General features: G+C 40.0%; 3 long non-coding RNA genes across 5 annotated transcripts in view; 1 reads left to right on the top strand and 2 right to left on the bottom strand.

Moving 5' to 3' along the window:
• Positions 1-22,900, bottom strand: part of LOC115645467 — a 201,624-nt gene that overhangs the window by 166,946 nt on the left and 11,778 nt on the right. The gene's annotated exons all lie outside the window — the stretch shown is intronic.
• Positions 1-22,900, top strand: part of LOC115645471 — a 48,011-nt gene that overhangs the window by 18,790 nt on the left and 6,321 nt on the right. The gene's annotated exons all lie outside the window — the stretch shown is intronic.
• On the bottom strand, positions 13,594-17,615 carry LOC115645469. Its single transcript, XR_003998752.1, has 2 exons — positions 15,596-17,615; positions 13,594-13,860 (listed from the first exon to the last, which is right to left on the bottom strand). It is a non-coding gene; the product is annotated as an uncharacterized LOC115645469 (long non-coding RNA).

Below are 22,900 nucleotides of genomic sequence, written 5' to 3'. Positions count from 1 at the left end.
AGGCCCTTATTCTGTATATTTTCGTATTAGAGGATGTCGATGAGAGTTTATTTCAGTGGGATACAGGATGTTGGTCTGAGGTCTTTGGTTCTTCTTGCAGAAGAGAAAATGTGAATAGATTTTATTTTCAGACTGTAGAAGTGCCAGAATTAATCCCCCAACTCAATAGCCTGATTCATAACTTTCACTGTGGTTTAGTCACTTGTGGATTTTGAAAACACTTAATATTGCAGTGAACTACAAGGCTTTTACACAATTCACAAGTGAAAAAACCACCTATGATTAAGAGACTATGAGGCAGTTTAAAGAGGAGAATGAATTGATCTGAGATGTAGTTCCATCCTGCTGGTTCTACCTACTACCCCTACACTGAAAAAAAAAATGGGAGCAGATGCAATCTATTGTATCTCTCTGAGGGGAGCTCATAAGATCCTCCTCTAGGTGTACAGAGGTCATTTTGTGGTTTGGGAGATAGCAAAATGCCTCCGATGCATAGGCATGATCCCTCATAACAGAAATCCATGGATGTAAAAATACATGAATTCCAGTGTTAGGAGTATTCAGAGGAAAAGAACTACTAAGATCATCTTTCTTGCCAACCTGTCTGGCATCACCCCATCTTTCAAGCCCTCTGCTGGTTCCTCCTTCTCCAGAGCATCAAGTTCAAGCTTCTTGTCATTATCTTCAAGGCACTATGTAGTTCTGCCCTTTTCTACTTGGCAAACCTTATTGCTTATTATATCACTACACTCCCGCCACCTCCATTCCACACATAATGACAGCCTAAAAGCCCTATTTGTCCTCTTCTCTCACAACCATATCTTCACTTTCTCCTGTATATACCCAAAGTGTTGCAGTCTGCATTGTGGTTATTCACATACATTATAGATTTAATTGGACTTCTGTGTATGTGATTATTATTTTGTCTTACTGTAGCGCCTAGGAACCCAAGTCAGGACCAGGATCCCAGTGCCCTAGGCATTGTACAAACACAGAACTAAAAAGATGGTCCCTGCCCCAAAGATGTTAGAGTCCAGACAAGAGCCAACAGATGGATACAGACAGACTGATGGGAGAGTAGAAGGAAAGAATGTGAAGCCTTCCACCCCAGCGATGTTGTATTTCAGTGCAGTATTTTCTATGTATATATATATACAGGGAGAGATCCTCAGCAGGCATAAATCAGTGTAGCTCCACTGAAGCCACTTTTACTCTAGCCCATATTTTGCTGAGTACTTGAGAATCTCCTGAAAGATAAGACATTAGACCCTTCCCAAAGAGTTTACAATCCAATTAGATCACTGGTGACAAGGCAGGATATAAACCTATGCCTCTGTGCCTCCTATTTAAACCGATGAGGCATGGGTTTATATCCTATCCTGTCCGTGATCTAACTGGATTGTAAACTCTTTGGGACGGGGTCTAATGTCTTACAATCCAATTAGATCACTGGCATGGCAGGATTTAAACCCATGCCTCATAAATTTAAATAGGAGGCACAGAAGCCAGGGGTTTATATCCTACCCTGTCTGTGATCTAATAGGATTGCAAGCTGTTTGGGACAGCATCTGTGTTATTCATATGGTGTAAATTGGCATAGCTGCACTGATGTGAGTGGAGTTATGCTGCTTTACATCAGATGGAGATCTGGCCGCCTTTCCTCAAATTCTTTTCTTTTGAATAGATATGTAGGTGTCCTTTTATGCCACCTGATTACATCTCATGCCATGAGATAATGGAGATTGGATTCTCCATGTTACTCATGATGCTACCCATTTTGTCAATTTCTGAGACTAGGACTCCATCTCTAAAACCTTATTTGAGGGAAGCAGACTAGATACAAACAACTGAAACAAACTGCATAGACAAGCTGGCATTTTGTTTCTCTGCTGATGTCTGCACTGTGGTAGGGAATAAATCAGGGATAATTAGACAGGTTGGCTTATTTCCACCAGATTTTTTTTTATTTATCTTTTTTTTTTTTTTGCAAAAATAGTACAATATAAGCAAATTAGAAAGAAACTAAAGTATCAGGCAGAGCTATTTCACTATAACACACCATGTAGAACAGCCCTTTAAAAAGTAATATTGTTCCTAATCCAAGAGTTGTTTATATTTGAATGTAAATGCTTGCAGAAGGGAAATATCATAAAGGTGTGATTTGGATCCTATTGGTCTCTTGAGCTTTCTGTGACTGGCATTTCTCCCTGGGGTAATTTATAAATGATTGTTCCCTGTTGCAAGAACATTGGCAGGCTTGAGGAAAGAATAGCTGCAATTTTCACTCTAATGTGGCTGGCTCATATCCAGAAATTGCAGAAAGCCTAATTGCTACAAAACTGAGATTAGAGGCTTATTCCTATGTCTACAGTTAGTGACATAGTATGAAAAATGCAATATTTTATATTACACAAGTGTGAAATGTTCATATTCCCAGCAACAGAAGTCAGAAGTGGTCCAGTAAAAAGGTATATTTAAACCGTAAGACGACACTAACTGGACATCAGAAGTTGTATAACTTACACAGTAAAACATCGGAGAACTCTGATCCAGGTCAAAGGCCTTATTAGACACAAAGACCCTAGTAGGTTTGAATATCTATGGTAAACCTCCTTCAAATGTCTTAAAATAAAGCATCTGCTGAAACAAGATACAGTAGCATTAATGGCTGCCTAGACACCATTCTATTTCAATAAGTGTCATGGACGCTCTGGGGCTTATCAAAAATAAATGGCAGTAACTAGGTAAGAAGCTAGGCTTCTATGACTTCCAGCCAAATTGCAATGCAAACAAACTTCAGCGAAGTCTTCCACAACACCTTCTGAGTTATCTCTGCATCACTATCACCAGTTAAAAATTTATAAAATTGGATTTGCTGATTACACTTGTCTGGACAATAGACTCTGGCTGCTGCTAATGCTTTATATAACATGTCAGCCTTGGACAAGTGAATAACCTATTGACTAACTTTACCTTAACTAAAGTACTATAGCAGGTTTGATTTAAAGGTCTTGATTGACCTTTTACATCAGTTTTACATCTGCAAAATTCCACTGACTTAAATGGAGTTATGCTTGATTTACTCTGGTATAAGTGAGAGGCAAATTGGGACCAAAGAATTTAAAACAGTAGACAAAGAGTTCCTTCCAAAATCCTCAACATGTTCTGTTTTGGAAGCAGAGAAATTCTTGTAGACAGGGAAAACAGATCTGTTTTCAGACATTGCCTCTCTATCTCTCCTCCACCCCCAAATCCACTTTGTGTCCCATTTCTGACATACAGAGACAAAATAAAATATTTCCAAAATGTTTAACCTTTCATATAAAACAAATACATTTAGCTTCTTATTAACATTTAATATCTTAAAAATCATTGCCAGATTGTTTACAGGGTTAATAAGCATTTGTGTTTTAATTATTTAAACAAATTCTCTAATATTCAAAATTGAGTACAAGAAATTAATAATTTACCCATTAGGCCCACAACTAGGAAACCTGTAATTGTTAGTGTGTGCGAGAGATATTTTTCACACAAGAATAAAGCATTAAACATACAGTAAAAAGAATGCTTTCTCAAGATGAAATCTTTATATAATTTAGTGGGGAAAGGTGATAAGGAAATTCTAGAAAAAAACCCCACGATTGCCTAGAAAGTAGGGTTTAGGGTTTTTTTCAATAGATTGGAAAGGATGATGTTACAGAGAAGAGAAATGAACTCAGTTTGGGAGGCACTTTTGTTTCCAGCCATTTACATTAAAGCCATTTTTGGAGGGGGGAAAGGGTTGCTATAGTCAGAGACCAGAAAACCAAACTGTCTAATTAACCGCACTCTGCACTACTTGCACCAAGCTATGTGTGCTGGCTGACACAATGGCCTTCAGTGCTTGTCTGCAAACAAATTTAAATATTCAGTGCATCGCTTCTGGGAAGGAGGCCATCTTTTTCATACTATAAATCTGGGATGTAACGTTTATTAGTGACCTATGCTTAGCTCCACTGGCTTCTGGATACCAGAGAGAGTCAGCATCATTCCATAGCCTGCAAAATCCCAGAACTATACTATAATAATAGTCAGAGAGGGACAAAATTGAGGAACACAACAGAAAAACAGTTGAAGGAAGCACTTGAATAGATGGACACTTAATGTCGGTTGGCAACCGGCAACCCTTGTTAGTCAGGAAAGGCCATTTAGGCCACCCTTTTTGTCTCCCCCAAAGAAACAATGAGGAAGCTCTGGTTTTTCCAGGGTCTGAGAAAAAATTGCATGCAGTCAAGCATGGGAAAGAAATAACTTCTGTTGGCCATTTGTTGTGGGAAGTCACATGGTGCGGTGACTGGCAGGAACTCTCTATCCCACGCTGCAAGAAGGGTCCATAGTGTGAACTCAAATTAAATATTTTTCCCTCTTATACATTTGCTTGTTGGCTGATTTCTTGTTGGATCTTCATACTGGCTATACTGGGAATTCCAGCTCAATGGAAATCATCAAATATGAATATATGGAAACAGGCCAAGTAAGAGCAAATCTAGGCAAGGTGATGTAGGGATGAAGTATCAGTGCTTCATTGGGAATTTGGTCCTATTCCAGGGAGTACAATGTCATACCAAGAGCTGGCCACAGGCTGACTCTTAGCAAGGTGAAGCAATATTTTAGATACTTACAGTCTCTTTCCTTCTCTCTCTGGTTACCTAGAGCTCCAACAGACTCTTTCTCTCCCAGGCCTGTGCTGATCACATTGCAGTTTCTACTCCTTGAACTCCCACCATGATTCCCCCACATAGATACCCATCTGACTAGCCTGATCTGATTGGTTGAAACTGTGATTGGATTGGTCCGTTCTGACAACACTTGTGGGGGATGATGGTAGAGCTACAAGAGTATGTGAGCCCAGCTGTGACTGTAGTTCAGAGGTGGGTGACGTGATTTTTACAGCATGGAAAGTACTTGTCAGCCCTTCAAGCTGACACTGTAGGTGTGTATAAATGCATTGTGGCATTGTATGCTTTCCTAGGCCAGGAAGGACATTTCTGTTCTTTAGTGCCTAATATAATTTGACCCTAATTTCCTCTGCAGAAGAAATAAAAATGGAGGCTCTAACCACTTCCAACTCCTAGTGCCTCTTGGAAGCATTTGATATGTGTTAATTTATTATGTCTCATAATTAATCATTTTTCATCCCATTATAAAAATGTATAATGTCATTAACATTGCCTGTTTTCATTTTACTATCAATGCAGCAAGTGATATTTCCTATAATTACGTAGAAATATTGCATTAAACAATTAAGATACACATTATATGACAGAAGGACCCATTTGAGAAGTGAAATTGACCCAATTTCCTGAGACAAGGTCAGGAGCAACCGAAGTATGAACTTTTTGATCCACATTCAAGCTCAAATAAAGGGCAAGATTTTTCAAAGTGACTGGTAACTTTGGGAGCCCAACTTGACACTCCTTAAAGGGCCTGATTTTCAGCGGGAGCAAGCTCAACGCCCTTCTAAGATGTCTCAAGTCCAAGATCACGAGTCACTTTTGAAAATGTTGACCAATGTAGAAAAGAGAATTTCCATGGCTTCGCTTTAATCTGTTAAGGAGCTAGCCCTACTTTACCTACCCTTAATCTCTCCTCAGAGTGCAGATGAAATGTATCTGAAGGGAGTAATATCTCCAGTTTGAAAATTACACTGGAAATGTTCTCCTTTACTTGAAATAGTAAAAGTCAAAGGGCGCAGAAATAAAATTGAATGAAAAAATAGGATCACCAAGGCTGAAGACTTCAAGCAGAAAGGCCTGCCCAGCTGTGGGTTTTATAGTAGTGAATCAAAAATAATGAAAGGTACACACAGCTCTTTCTCCTCCTTCACTTTCTCTTTTTTCTTTTTTTTTTACTTTTTAAAATACAAGATTTTTTTTAATTCCCTAACAACTACATTCTGCAGAAATATATCTAAAATAATATACAGCATGTCACATTGAGTTCCACACTCAGACAACACATTCCATATTCAAAATGTACATGTTAATGCATACCATACGTTAACATGAACACAGGAATTGCTATACTAGACCAGACCCATGGTCCATCTAACCCATTATCCTGTCTCTGACAATGGCCATTATCTGATGTTTTAAAGGAAAATGTAAGAACCACAGTAGGCAGACATGGGATAATCTGTCCCCCCTCCACTCCACATGAGCTGTCATCTTGATCTCTAATAGTTAGACATTAACCTAAACCCTGAAGCACCAGGTTTAATATCCCTTCCAATTTTAGCTATCATTAGTTATAACTCTAGATATTCTTGATAGCCATATAAATGTCCAATCTCTTTTTGAATCTTAATAAATTATTGACTCCAATGACTTCCTGTGGCAGTGAGTTCCACAGTCCAATTACAGTCTAATTTTTTCTAGCTGTTTGCAGTTTACCATTTTCTTCGAATGTTCTTATGTTATTAGATAGGGAGAACAGAAGCTCTCAATCTATCTTCTCCATGCTATTAATTAATTATTTGTGCCCTCTTATCCATCTCCTGAGGCAAACAATCCCTGTCTTTTCAATCTCATATCATATAGGTTTTTTTCCATGCCCTTGATCATTCTCTGAACATCCTCTCATTGAACAATAATATTATATATATACAAGGTTTGATCCAGAAAGATGTTGAGAACTCTGACCCTGATTCAACAAAGCACTGAAGCACATGTCTAATTTAATGCATGTGAGTGGTCCCATTGTGCTTTACTGGTTCAGTGCTCAACACTTTGCAGGATTGAGGCCACTACATATATATTCATAATAATACACACTATATATACACATGCATTATATATATTGGCATAGACACTTCAAAATGCACACAGTACTACTAATATACCCTGTGTGAACATTTTGTGACTAATCTATCCAGAAAAAAAATTGTATAACAAACCACCAGAATTAGAAAAACCAAATCACAGTTAAGTATTGCTACAATAAATACATGTCTCCAGGAAATAAAATATAGTATCTTTTTGTAACTTAATATAGTCTCCTTTAAAACTTAATATATTATCCTTAATAAGGTATCCTTTTATAACTTAAATTCCTTTTATAACTTAAATGTATAACTTAAATTTTGTACAGTTCTGCTCTTACCGTTCAGTGCAACACATTACACATTTCTCATACGATACAATTCCCGTCTGGCCCATGCAGTCTTGAGTTATTGTGGTTTCAAGAAATGGTGATTGGGGTAAATGGAAACTGATTTTTTGAGGATGAAATAATGCACTCATTCAGGACTGTTACAGTTTTAAAAGAAACGCAGTTGAAACAGAGAAAAAATGGAGACTCAGCGTGGCAGAGATTAAGATTGCAATGTGGAGTATAGAACTGAGACTAGGTTATGGGGCACATTTGTACCAGTTGCCAGGGCTTTCCAGAAATTAACAAGCTACGAGTCTGACGAAGTGGGTATTCACCCATGGAAACTCATGCTCCAAAATGTCTGTTAGTCTATAAGGTGACACAGGACTCTTTGAAGCTATGAGTCTGTCATTGCCACTCCTCATTGTTCCATCCAATTTTGCAGGGCTGTTCTTGACATTCCCAGGGACCTTTACATCAATAGTGCCCCTACACCACAGCTTGCATAGTGGATTCTGGGGTGTTATTTGGCAGTGAAGGAAGTACTGGGGAAATTTAAAAAGAGTGCTGAAGAGGTATGAATGTAGTATTCAAAGATATCATTTGGTCCTATGAAAATCCATAAAAATATTACTGATAAAGTATTTGATTTGGGGAGAAAATGGGATGGGCAAGTGGATGAATGAGTCTGGAGGATTGGGTAGAGTGAGGCAGAGGGTGTGGAAATGGGCAACTTGCTCACCATGTATATGCCAGAGCTTCAATTTATGTAGCTCAACATAGCTCCATTGATCTCAGCTTGAGATATGGTCCAATAGATTTATTGGGGGCCTATGAGGGCAAGCACCAGCCCTGGATATAGTTACTAGTTTTTGTCAGGACCAAGCTGGAGGTATGTCTATTCAGTCTGTATCAAATGTAATGATATTGGGGTGGTTGAGGAAAAGGAAAGAGCTGGAGACAAGACTTCTGGGGTAACAGATTGTTGGATGAAGAAAAGAAGTTGCCCAAGAGTCTTAAGGTCACTGCATCTGGGAGTGACCCTCCCAGCATGGGACCACAAACTTGTGTTAGTGGGGTCATGCTACCGCTCAAAAAATAACTGTGCAGATGTTGCAGCTCAAGCTGGAGCTCAGGATCTTAAGTCTAATCCCCCTCCTCACAGGCTCAGAGCCCAAACTCCAGCCCAAGCTGCAGTGTCTACATAGCTGTTTTTAGGCTGCTACCCCAAGTCTGTGGAGCCATGCAGGGAGGCTCACTCGCAAATGCAGTGTAGACTTACCCTTAGAGGTAGAGATACCAGTGGGAAAAAAGAGCAAAAGGACTAAAGGATCAGAAAATGGGCCTTTGGATGCCTACCAGAGGAACTCCCTTCTACTCACTTCAGAAACTGATCTGCATAAACTACGCTTTGTACTCCACAAATCACCATCAGTGGAGAACCCCTGGAAAATGTGGACCACTTTCCATACCTTGGCAGCCACCTCTCCCAAACAGCCAGTGTGACATTCCCCTGGTGTTATCTGGACCGGTGATCTGCTAGGGTCACTCCAATCCTTGACTCTAGGAGCCAGCCTTACCCTGCTCTGCTGTGAGAACCCCTACTCTTGGTCTGTTCATGCATAGCCTCTGCACGGAAGCTGCTCCTTGGATTGTGCAACCGAATGACACTAGCCAATATCTCTGGTCCCAGACACAACCCTAGGAACCTCCATCTTGCAGTGTCCAGTTATGCCCGCTGGACACTGCAAGCTTATATGAGTTCATCAATTTAACAAAGAAATTGATATGTACCAAGATTGTTCTCCCAAGGGGAGCCTCTGACACACTTCAAACCAAACTCACTGCTTCAGGCAGAATAAACAAACAGATCTATTAACTACAAAGATAAATTTTAAGTGATTATAAGTCAAAGCATAACAAGTCAGATTTGGTCAAATGAAATAAAAGTAAAACACATTCTAAGCTGATCTTAACACTTTTCAATGTCCTTATAAACTTAAATGCTTCTCACCACAGGCTGGCTGGCTGCCCTTCAGCCAGGCTGTTCTCTTTGATCAGCGCTTCAGTCGCTTAGTGTGGTGCCTGTAGATGGAGGTGGAAGTGAGAGAGGAAGAGCATGGCAAATGTCTCTCCCTTTTATTATGTTCTTCTTGCCTCTTGGCTTTGCTCCCCCGCTCCCTCTTCAGAGTCAGGTGAGCATTACCTCATCGTAGTCCCAAACTGACCAAAGGAAGGGTGATGACTCACTCGAGAGTCCAATAGATCCTTGGTTTCTGCCTAGGCCAGTGTCCATTGTTCCTGTGAAGCTGGACTGGGTTTGTCCCATACTTGCCCTGACGAGCTGTGAACTTCCTCTTTGCCTGGGCTTGTTTTAAGCCACAAGGACACATTTTCAGCCTCATAAATATATACATGAAATTACAACCTATAACATTACTATAACAACAATGCGCAGTGCATCATGTGCCTTCTGAAGACACCCAACAGGACAAACTTTGCATTAGATACCACACAATCACATTTTAAGGGTAAGCCTGGGAGTGTAAGATTTTCCCTCGAGGTACAGAACATCACAGCCAGCACTGACACAGAAACTGAATACAGGATCCACTGTGCCAGTACATCCTTTGGAAGACTACTCAAATGAGTCTTCAATGATTAGGATCTACAAACAGGATCTTGGTTTACAAGACAGTTCTCATCTCCACCCTTCTCTATTGTTCTGAGACCTGGGTAACCTACAGAAGACATTTCAAGTGGCTGGAGTGGTTCCAACTGCGCTGCCCCAGGAGAATTCTCAGGATCAGCTGGGACGAGCGACACACTAACATCAGTATTCTCTCTGCAGCCAACATCAGCAGTATAGAAGCATAGGTCATGAAACACCAACTTCGCTGGGCTGGCCATTGTGTACGTATGCCTGACACTCACCTCCCGAAGCAAGTACTCTTCTCTCAGTTAAGTCAGGGGAGAAGGGCTTGCAGAGGGCAGCAGAAGCGCTTCAAAGACACACTGAAAATACACCTTAAAAAGGGAGGCATCAACCCAACAAACTGGGAGGACTCAGCACAGAACAGAACACAGTGGCACCACACCATACACCAAGCCACAGCTCACTTTGAGGAGAACAAACGTGCTCATGAGACAGAGAAGTGACAAAGGAGGAAAGAAGAGGCACAACACTCCAGCTAACAACTATGTCTCCTCCAAAATTACAGCTGTTACTTCTGATGGAAAATCTGCAGGGCAAGAAATGGGCTCTACAGCCAACTAAAACCCACCAATGAACCCGCTTGACAGACATCATCTTCGCATCAAGGGATAGCCCAAGAGACTGCTAGCCCAAGTCTGTGGAGCCAGGTAGGGAGTTTCACTAGCAAATGTAGTGTAGACATACCCTTAGAGGTAGGGGAAAATACCAGTGGGGAAAAAGAGAAAAAGGACTAAAGGACCAGAAAATGGGCCTTTTGATGGCCTACCATGGAAACTCCCTTCTACTCACTTCAGAAACTGTTCATTTCCTATGTAACCCTGTGTTTCCAGGAGTCCATAGGAATGCAATTTGAGACTGCTAGAGTCATCATTGGTTTTGGTTTTATTTTGTGAATGAGTCAGCAGTGAAGTGGCTCTTTTTTGTTATTTTATTGCTTTTCCTTTCTTGTTCTATTATTTTTATGAGTGGTACCATATATACAGCCTGGTGTAAACTGCAGAGTCATTTACAATTTGTTTTTTCTAACATGTTTCATATCGAAACTGAGAACTTTGTTGTGGTGGATGAAATTCAATCTAGGGGGAAATAGCTAAAAAAAGAGAGAGATTCTTTAAAAATGGCAGAAGACAATACAATCTAACTATAAACTAAGGTGATAGGGATTCCTACAGGGCCTGATCTAGTGCTCACTGAAGTCAAAGAAAAGGCTACTATTGACTTGACTGGGCTTGGAACAGTCCCATAAAGACTAGACTAGTCTCGTGTTGTCTTTACAAAATAAATAAACAAAAACATTTTTAAATTGCCCAAGGTAAAAAGTTACTAGAATCTTTAGCATTCGCAAATGCAGAGATTAAACTAACACATATAACTCTGTCTCATTTTAAGATTATGTATCTGTGAATACATTAAATTCTAATTAAGACATTTTAAAACATTTCCAAACACTCAATGAAATTCCAGTATCAGTACTACTATCTGGTTTCATCTTTCTGTACTTAAACTCTTATTATGAACTTTGATGCTCCTTTAGATCAGGAAAGCTTTGTGCCAGCAGTTTGAAGATCAAAAGGAAAGATTTATTAAGGTAAACAAATCCGTATTTTACCAGAAACATCTGAACCCACCGAGGCTATATGTAGAAACGTTCTTGTTTTGAGAAGAATTGACTTAGCTAGGATTTTGTGTTCATTTTCTAGCTAATGTTCTCCTTATCAAAGGTTCTTAAATGTATGTTTTATAAGACAGTGGAATCAAATTAAGGAATAAGTAATGTAATCTCTCTATGATAGGGAGTATTTCTTGTGCTTTAGTCCTGGCACAACTGGGGACTTTAAGCATTACCATAACATAAAAGCCTGGTTCATCAAAGCACTAATGCATATGCTGAAGTCCATCCCTAGATTGCAAAGCACTTACATATATATTTAATTTTAAGCATGTGCTTAAGTCCCTTTGAAATCAATGGTACGCAGATATGTGCTTATAGCTAAGTAAGTGGTTTGCTGAATAAGCATGGACTTAAGCTTTAGGCTTTTACTCAGGAAAGGATTTAAGTGGGCTTTGCTGAATAAGAGTCTAAATGAATAATAATAGTAAGAAGAGTCTGTTAATAGAAAAACTGAATAATTCAGTTAGGGACAGATTTTTAAAGGTATTTAGATGCCTAACTCCCAGGTGCCTAAATATCTTCAGAAATGTCAATGTTAGTGCCTCATCCTGTCCCAATTAAAACAGTAGGAATGTACCATATTGGCATTTATTTACCAATATATCAGTATAGTCTTCAATAGGTAGGCTTTCCTACTAAATAACCTGATCTACTCCATTGGAATCTGATCTTTAGTATTAATACTTTGTGATATGTAAGCTCATGCATGTATATTTGTTTCTTATCATAGCAACAGGGCCCCAATGTTATCCCTTTCCCTCCAATGAATAATCAAATATAAAAACTGTTTTCTGACTTAGTGCCTTATTGATTCCCTGTGAATTACAATTTTGTGATCTGAACAGTAACATGTTCATAGTCACCTTTCATCTTTTACTGGGCTCAGTTTTAATGGTGGAGGGTTCTTCATATTTAATCAGGTCTGATTTAAACAGTATTTGATTTTTTTTTAAACAGCCTTCTGGGATAGAGTGCCCCTGCTGTGGTAACCCTCATAGGAGAGAACCACTAGGGAAGAAACCTGCGTAAAGTTCCCATAATAGAGTTCCTTCATCTGTTGGTGGGGATGTGTGGAGGACAAGGATTTGCCCAACACCAGAGGATGAGTACTGTGTCTGCCCTGAGACGCTCTGGATTTCTCTAATCCTTCTCAGATTATCTACAATGGTAACTGCACTCTACTATTTGTGCCTGTCCAGTTAATCAGACACTCTTACTGGATCAAGTGTAATAGCTTTGCAAAATGAGCTGTCACTGTTTGCCCCATCCACCCAGTAATGACTGGCTAATATGCTCTGCTTGCCAACTAGAATTCTCATTGGCTTTCACAGCAGGGAAACCACCCTGTAATAAATGCTCTCACTCTTGTGCTGTGATGACCCTGCTCCTATTGACCCTAGAACACTCCCGAATGGCATTTTTTACAGGTTTACAGGTAGACAAAGGCAGCATTCAGAGGTAGCTATAAAATCAGAACAAAGTGCAGCAAAAATTACTTACAGTGCCGGGGGAGAGGGGAATAATCTACTTATTATATAATTTATCCATCCAAACTGAACTAGCCCCCAAATGGCAGGCATAGCTCAGATTCTTTGTTCAATCAGTAAAGTGAACTCATGCAGACAATGCGAATGTTGCTAAGATTCTAAAATGGTCAAAATACTGCTAGCTATGTACTGGTGCCTCCAGCTGTTTGCCTGAACTGTGACACTATTCTTTGGTCTCATTCCCAGAAGTTTCCAAGTGCTACTGTAATACAAAAACCAAATAGTAAGAATTCCTTAATGGAGAAATTCATTAGGCCGTGGAACAGCCCTTTTATGAAACTGGAGGAGCAAAACTAAACAGGCAAAGCAGTAGAAAATATGCTTCAATGATTAAAAATATAGAATGTGATTAAAAGCAGCCCATAAATTAACTACTTGCTGCTGACTAAGCAAAAGTGACCAAACTTGTCCAAACCCTATATAAGTAAGTATCTGTTCCAGGTAGTTTCTATTCCACATCCTGACATCACCATATGCCAGTGGAGCTGACATAGCAAGTAGAGTGAAATCAGGAAGTGAAACTGAAATGATGTTAATGCAGCCTTGCTTTATTTATCTATTTCTTATACAACAAAACTTTTATTTCAGCAGCGATAATAAACTTTAATTATCAAAGCCAAAGTTTGTTTTCTACTGCTGGCTTTGTGTTAAAGACAGAGTTTGGTGTGAATGCATTAGGGGTAAGTCTGTCTTCTCTCAAGTTCCCTGCTTCAATAATACTTCATTCTGATAAGTGTACAATGATCTCCGTGGTTGAAGACCAAATTCCTCACGACATCTCTTTACTTTGGATCCTAAAAAAAAAAGCAAGCTATAAATCAGACACAAGATTAAATGAGGAAACAAATGTACATACTATTCTTAATTGAAAAAAAATCTTTTTTTTTTAATCATTGAAATGTAAAAGGGTAAATAAGCTTATATTTTAAATTACTTCATTCCTTGGAAGAATGTGTATTATCTGCCCAAAAGAATCTTCTTTTTTGTAAACACCATTACTTCCTACAATGCAGCCAGATTTCTAACTTGCATGCCTAAAATTCAGTATCTAAATCAAAATGCTCTGTTTTTTAGCAATGCTGGTAACCTGTAGCTCCTGCTGACTTCAGTGTAAGTTTAAGGGAGTTGGTGCGTTTTTGTCTGTGGCTAAATAAGGATACATATCTTACTTTTGGCATCCATATTTGATAGTTTGGGCCTTTCTGTTTCTCATAAGAGGGTGCTCCATTACCTTACATGATCAGGCCCAAATGTAGTCTGATTAAAAGCCTACTGAAATTACTGAAAATACTTTCATGGGCTTTTGAATTAGGTCCTAGTAGTAAGGAAATCACAATGTTTCAGCCTGAAAACTGATGGCTAATATTCAACTGCCATCAGAGGAGAATGCAAAGACAAAGGTAATTTATGCGTGGTCAAAATGCATCATGAGGGAATAGAGTCATCTAGAGATGCCATCCTCAAGAGGAATGAAAGCATGCTAGGAAGAAAGCATTATATCAGCATCTTTCAGACATTATTAAGGATTTTCCCTGAAATGCTTGCAGCAATGTCTGCAGCTTCAGTGTAACTAACAACTGTCTCCCACAAGAGACTATTACAGGGGCAAGGGAGACAAACAAATCCGAGTAATAGAAGAGAGCCAATTACTGAAACCACTGTGAAGATATGATAAAACTCAATGCACAGGCAAAGGAATTTGTTTTGAGTAAGTCACTGACCCCATGCCAGGGCTTGTCTAATACTTAGATGAGGTCACAGAAATTACAGTACGTTATGGTAAGATAAGTGTGGAGCCATTGCAGGATCTCATTTAATAATATGGAGAGTAGAAAATTTAACATCTTCACTTTACCATTTTCTCTGTGACCACAGAGGCAAGATTGACAGAAAAGCCCCACTGTTATAAACAAAACTATAATCCACATGCAAAAGCAATGTCCTATGTAGCAAGTAATAAGCCATGGATACTTCCTCAAGACTCACTGCCTATAAGAAATTGGCCAACTAACAATGGACAGTATGAGGAGCACACAGATTTCAGTAGTCAAAGCTGGAGATAAAACCAAGATATGGGCTATTTATTTTATTTAGCGTTTGCATATTTGACAAGCCAAGCAATAGCGGCTTTAGTGTCCAAGTGGAACTCTCGGGGCCCACCACTGAATGCAGTTACTGGGCACTCCTCAACAAGGTGTATCATTGTTTGATCTGTGCCGCAGCTGCAGCTTGGATTGTTTCAAAGACTCCAGCGGTGCTGGTTGGCTGCACACAGGCCTTGCCCAGACCAGAATCAATAAAAATTGCTTACTGATAACATAGCAGGTCAAACCCTGGTGGGAAAACAGTAAGGTCTGTGACAAGGAACTGATTGGTGGTTGATGTTAAACACCAGTCTTCCCATCACAAGGACTCTACTGTCGGGTCCTGGCATGGCAACCTGGACCACAATGGATGTCATGATGAAAGACACGTAGCTGGTAGACTAAAAAGGTTGTTGAACAAGGGCAAACGTGGGTTGGAAAGTACCTTCTCAAGCAGCTTTTCAACTGTAACCTCCCACCTGATTAAAAGGGATGGAGCAATGTGGCTCAGAACTGGAAGCCATGGAAGATGAGTCAGTCAGAGTCATCCTGTGATGATGTGCATTGTTGAGTTGAGTTGCACATCAACAAGTTTGGTGTGTGCCGACCGACTCCATACTGTCACACAGAGCTCTGCTATTGAGTACGAAATGGCAAGGGCTGAGTCCTTAGTATTGGAGCATCCACTCCCCATAAAGTTCCTGCCTGAGGTGGTTATTGCATGCCTTGATCTTCACTGCTATCTTGCTTAAGTGACTTTTGTATGTCAGTGTTCAGTCGAGGGTCATGCCTAAGTAAACTGGATATGTTTTATGTTTCAGTCTCTGGCCATTCATTTTAGTTCCCTCTTAGCATTGGCATGGTGCAGGTGGAATGTGCTTGAAACTGTCTTGCTGGTGCTAGGCTGAAGGCACCATGTCTTGCAGCAGTCAGACAATCCTGCAGCATCGTCAATCAGGGCCTTCGCCAGCTCAGAGAAAGTCAGAGCCTGTAGCCCACAGCAGATGTTGCCTGCATAGATGAACTTCCGTGACTGGGTTGGTGGCAGGTCATTGATGTATAGATTGGGGCCAGAACATACCGCTGGGGTAACCCATTCACCTGTTTTTTCTAAGCACTTGCTTTTTCACTCACGTGTAACATGAACTGTCTGTCTCAGAGTAGCAGTTTGATGGCATCAGTAAACCACGGTGGGAGGACTTTTTGTATTTTAACAAGTAGACCTGTGTGCCACACCATATCATACGCTGCAGTGAGATCAAGCAAAATAGCGCCTGTTTTCAGATTTTTTTTGAAAATCATTTTTGATTAATATAATTATCTCAAGTATTCAATTGCCTGTGCTTCAATCCTATTGAAAGCTTGCTTGCTTCTTGTTCAAGATGTTCTCCACCTCCAGTGCTACTTGCTGTAAAATTAGGTGATCTAGGACCTTGAGACACACAGAAAGCATGATATTGGGCAGTAGCTTGATTCTTGGTTTGTATTTTTACCAGGTTGGGGAAGCTGATTACTTTTGATATGCGCCAGATCTTTGGCAAGTCTTCCTTCATTGCTGACCTTTGTGAAGAATTGACATGCCCAACCACTTAATTGAAGATATGGATTGAGGTACTCAGATTACAGACAGCTGGCCTATACTAGCTACATCACTCAGAGATGTGAAAAATTCACACCCCTGAGAGACTTAGCTAAGTCAACCTAAACCCCCACCTGGACAGTCCTAGGTCAATGGAATAATTCTTCCATTGACCTGCTTACCACCCTTTGGACAGCTGGATTTATGGCAGAAATGGAAGAATCCCTTCTGTCACTATAGTAAGTGTCTACACCGAAGTGCTACAGTGGCACAGTATTCCTAGTGCAGATGTAGTTGGAAGTGATGGGTTAGGTCTTATTACACTGCTCTGATAGTGCAAAGGGGCCCTAAAGTAAGTGGAAACGTGATTTATGCCTCTGGTAAGGCTCCTTTACACTTCCAGAGTGGTATAAAGGGGCCTTGCTGTTATAAGAATTGGGCCCAATGTCTCTGATATTAGGTGAATGCAAATAATACTAATAATCTCCTGATCGTAAACTAAGGCTGAGGTTTTCAAAGGGGCCTAAGGGAATATTTTATTTATTTTGCTTTATCTATTTATCTCAGTTTAAATAACTAAAAAGATTAATGGCCAAGTTCTAGACCATTAACACACCATTAACAATACTGTTACAGCTCAGCACCATTAAATGATCAGTTCAACAGAAACTCAACCACTTACAAAAACTCCTTTCCACCCCTTCATCATCTAAGAAGCACGCACTCAACCACTTGTAGGTCCGTCAGAGCTAGGCACCTAATTCCCTAGTTCCCTTTGAAAATCCCAGCCTAGACAGGAAACAGTGGACAGATTCACAGGTATCCAAATCCCCTCTTTATATAGAATCATAGAATTGGAATGGACCTCAAGAGGTCATCTAGTCCAGTCTCCTTCACTCAAGGCAGGACTAAGTATTATCTAGACCATTCCTGACAGGTGTTTGTCCAATCTATTCTTAAAAATCCCCAATGACGGAGATTCCACAACCTCGCTAGGCAATTTATTCCAGTGCTTAACTACCCTTACAGTTAGGAAGTTTTTCTTAATGGCCAACCTAAACTGCTCTTGCTACAAATTAAGCCCATTGCTTCTTGTCCTATCCTCAGAGGTTAAGAAGAACAATTTTTCTCCCCCCTCCTTGTAACAACCTTTTATGTATTTGAAAACTGTTATCATGTCCCCTCTCAGTCTTCTCTTCTCCAGACTATACAAACCAAATGTTTTCAATCTTCCCTCATAGGTCATGTTTTCTAGACCTTTAATCATTTTTAAGGGATCATGGTAAGGTAATAACTGTGACTCACCCAATGCAGCTGCAGAGGAGTGCAGGGTACTGTAAGGGTATGTCTACACTGCAATTAAAAACCTGCTGCTGGCCTGTGCCAGCTAATGCTGGCTCATGGGATTCAGCATAGGCGCTGACTCCGTAGATGCTCTGTAGATACAGGGCTAGAGCACCCACAGAGAAAAATTAGCGGGTGCTTAGCACCCACTGACAGCTAGCTCCCTCTCTCCCCCCTCCACTCCCATCTGCCTGCGGACCCGCTGATCAACTCCTCCCCCTCCCCCTCCCAGCGCCTCCTGAACGCTGAGGAACAGCTGTTTTGCGGTGTGCAGGAGGTGCTGGGGAAGAGGAGGAGGAGTGGGGATGGGATGCGCTTGTGGGGAGGGGCTGTAAAGAGGCAGCGAGTGGAGTGAGGATGGGAAGAGGTGGGTGGGGCCTTGGGGGAAAAGGGTGGAGTGTGGGCGGAGTGGGGGTGAAGTGGGAGCGGGAGCTTAGGGGAAGGATTGGAGTGGGGTTAGGGCCTGGGACTCAGCAGGGGTTGAGCACCCACAGGCAAAATTAGAAGCCGGGGTCTGTGGGACTCAGACTGAGGGGCTGTTTAATTGCAATGTAGCTGTTCGGGCTTGGGCTGGATCCCAGGTTCTAGGACTGTGCAAGGTGGGATTGCTGCCTAGCTAGTGAACACATGCCAAATGGAATGGCACTTTCTGAATATTCCTACTGCCTGGCTAGCACAGCTCCACTCTCACCCACTAACACAATCTCTGATGGAACTATAAATAACCTAAAAAATCCACTGAATGCTGAGACAAAGACAATGGGCCAGATTCATTCCTGGGCATCTTCTGTTAAGTAAATGGAGTTACACCAGGGGCACATTGGCCCATTTGGTATTAGTCATACAATCCGATTGCAGCAATAGAACTATAGTTCTGTAACATACTGACTTAGCATCCCTGACAGTTCATCAGTGTCAGACAAATGTACAATCTGAACTCATAATTGGTAAACGGCAAAAAATATATATATTTTGCTCAGTTGCTATCAACAGCTTTAGTACTGACTTTTGACCCAGTTTCTTCTCAACTCACACAGCAGCTCCTCATTGCCATGGTGCCGTCCTTTTTTTTTACTGTTGTATTCTTCCCCTTTGAAGATCACAGAGCCATAATGTCAGCTTGATCTTTAACACATTTGGCCAACTATCTAATCAGTGTCAGAGATAATGCTTGCATCACCACTTTGATAAAGAAGATCCAAGGAAAGAATGGCAGATTTTCCTCCAAGAGAGACAGCAAAATAAAAATGCTTCACATTCCATCTCTTTAAACAATGCCTGCAGCCAAAGAGTGGGTGACATTTCAGAGAGGAACAACATCGACTGAAATTTGTAAAGCAAGCATTTGATAGACACACTTCACTCAACACAATAACTTCACTGAATGAGCTGTTAGTTCATCTAGTTTCCACCCTTTGAAGGGTACCATTTGAAAAAAGTCAAGCACACACTAGATTCAGTTTTATTAGTTTAAACAATGTTTTCAGTTTCACACTGTAAAGCAACCGAAAATGTGACACTTTTATTTTATTTTATTTCCACTCTACTTTTGCTGATTGAAAGCAGTGGTGGTGAACCTTAATTTACCATACAGTGGCAGGGAAATAAACCAAAGAGTCATGAATGTATTTTATAAAAAGACCCTCTATTAGCTTTCATTATGTAATCTCATTCATTGCAATTTTTACAACTCACATCATACAAATGCACTTAAATCCTAGGAAACATAGCTTAACATAGATGCTAAATGCAGACAAACTTAACTCATCAAAAACATTTCTCTAACTGACTTACCATCTCTTTTTTAGACTCACAGCTGATAGCAATGTCATTAGAGACGATCTTATCAAGTCAGCCATTCAGGCATCACTAGCTATGAGAGATCTCAATTCTGAGAAGGCCACTAAAGAAAAATCATTTAAAAAAACACACATCTCTGGGCTCAAGAAAGTGTCTTGGACCTCCCAGAAGCCACTGTCTTTGGATATTTGGTAAAACAATGAAAGTTTTATTTGCAAGGATTCTATTCACACATGTAACTATCCTCCAGACTTCTACAGCTAGCCCATTAATGAAATATCACAACGCTGCATTACTGAAGTCTATTAGAAATCCATTGAAGTCCACTGTAAATTTTCTGTTGATAACATGTATTTTTCTGTGACACAAAGTCTTCAATTGAGGATGAGGTCTAGTAGCATAATGACAAAAGGGTCACTTACATTTGTAATCAACATTTGGTATGCTAACGCCCCAGAAAAATCAGCAAGCCCTTGTCTAGATTTTTGGGAGCTAACATGATTTATCAACTTTTTTTCTCAGTTCACTAAAATCAGATTAAATTGAAGATAGGGGGTGACAGTGTTGGTCTTTTCCCATATTAGAGTAAACTTTAACATACCACAGAAATAACTTCCATCTTTTAACTAAATGGACATAAAGGAGATGATTTTAGGCAACTCTGCAGACTGATCATTAAAATCTAACAGCAGATTTCATATCTGTATTAGGATACAAAAAACTCTGCACCAGTTTTAAATGATGTCAGTGTTATTTTTCTTGACTACGACACAAAAAGCTTTCAACATGCCTGTAGATATGTTAGAAACTAATCACTATCCACACACAAAAGGTCAAGAACCATCTAAACCATGCAACTTTATATGATCCAAAGCTTTTGTTATCTGTTCAACACTCAGTGATGTCACTGGGGAGCATCTTATCAAGTGAGTTAGTTGCTCAGGAAATAATGTTTCAGCTTAAACAATCTTTCAGAAAGGGGTGTCCTGCTCAGAAATCCTGTTTGTTGAACTAATAAACTCATTACAGTGTTAGAAAGGAAAGTCTTACTGCTTATTTTCCTTGTTTATATCTTCTTTAGGAAACATCTGTGAGCCATTCTGTTTTGATTTATTTATTTATTTAGATTCCTGTAGATTCAAAGGTTGAAGGTTTAGGTAACTTCTTGTTCTTTAAAACCTGGTCATTTGTGGTTTACTTGAAGCTACCAAAGCAATGCAGAAACTAACAATTGTTCATAGAAATGTGAATGGGGGGCAGGGGAGAAGGGAGGAATATTTTTTTCCCCAAAGGGACAGAACTATTATCTGTTTACATGGTTTGACCAGAACAGAACTTTTCTTTCATGTTTGCTGCTAATGTGACAGTCCTGGCATGCATATACCATGCCAGTCCTTTGGGGAAAAAAAACATGGCACCTGGCTGTAAAAATCTGATAGTTTATTAGCAAGCATGACGTTTGTGAGTGAGCTTTACATTGCAATTTAAAACATCATCACAGACATAGATTAAGGCTTCAAACTTTTAAGACCCGCTGTGAAAGACTGGTATGGCATGCCTAACTCTGCCACAAGGTGATAAGTATGCAGTAAACATTTTAGCAGTGAGCAGCCACTAATTAACACAACATTTATTTACTTTAAAGATAAATGTGTTTGGAAATGATAAATGTTTCAGAAAGAATGTCTGGCCATCAATTGTTCAAGTGTTAGTTAGCGTGCCTTGGCTGTGTGGTGAAGCAGTGAGGCTGTCCGCTTTGAGAAGCTGAGATGTTGATTCTGATTTTCCACTGGTTTTATGGTGGTGAAAATCCACTAGCTACCAGGGAGTGACTCCTGATTTATACCATTGTAAATAAAATTAAAATCAGATTCTCTGAGTATAACACATATGTTCTTGACTCTGGTACTGCTTTGTGGGCATTTTTAACTTAAGATTCTATGAAATATCAAATCCTATAGCCTTCAGATTATATGGAATGTCATCACTTCAAAAGTGTTATACTGCAGATTCATTTTGCCCAATGTACCACAGATGCGAGGCACTAGGAAAGGTGTCTGTGCTGAATGTAGCTCTGATTCTATTTTCTCTGTACAAGTTTTAAATAAAAGAAGCCTACCCTACTTTTCTGCTAGGTAGCAGGGTTGTGAGAGGATTGAAAAATCATGCGGAGGGAGGCACATACTCTGCGCTCTCTCTCCTGGAGATTTTCTATTTGTTCTTTGCTTGTTGTGTTCTTTAATTTCAGGCTATATCTACGCTGAAAATGCTAGTGGCAGCACTGCAGGTGTGCTGCTTTAGCACATCAGTGTAGACACTACAGAAATAGGAGGGTTTCTCCTATCACTGTAATTAATCCACCTCTCCAAGAAGAGGTAGGTAGGTTGATGGAAGAATTATTCTGTTGACCTAGCACTGTCCAGGGCATAGGTCAGCATAGCTAGGTCTCTCAGGGGATAGATTTTTCACATCTCTGAATGACATATCTATGTGATATAAATTTCCAGTGTAGACCAACCCTAAATGAAAAGCACTTTAGTCCATGATGCTTAAAGCAGCAAAGCTCCTTCCTGTATGAAAATATTCAAAAACTAGGTTAATGTACAAGCAACTCATTTTGATTGTGAACTCCTGGAGGGGTGGAGCCATGCCTTTCGCTATGATAGTACAGCACCAAGTACTCTACTGCAGATGAGTAATAAGTTAAGTAGCCTGACAAGAGGACCATACAGTAGGAAGCTGTTTGCCAGGATACACCAGTCACACTTGTAAATTACTGTAGGTTTGCAGACAGCAGGAGGCAAGTCATTGTAAACTGGCTTGGTGTGCAGCACAGCCATTGTTGAGAGACACAGAAAACCATATGTAATCAAGCCAGTGAAGCAGATGTGGTTTTTTTATCAAGGTGCCGATTGAATGGATTCCATTGTAAGAATTTGTCTGTATTTACCAGACATGTCAAATGATTATTATCCAGGGTTCAGCATGATGTAATTTTATTATTTTTAGTCCGTTGTTGGTTTTTTT

This window comes from Gopherus evgoodei, chromosome 2, assembly GCF_007399415.2.
Source record: "Gopherus evgoodei ecotype Sinaloan lineage chromosome 2, rGopEvg1_v1.p, whole genome shotgun sequence".
NCBI classification, from domain to species: Eukaryota; Metazoa; Chordata; order Testudines; family Testudinidae; genus Gopherus; species Gopherus evgoodei.
The sequence above is the reverse complement of the archived record's forward strand: the minus strand, read 5'-3'. Positions and strand labels throughout refer to the sequence as shown.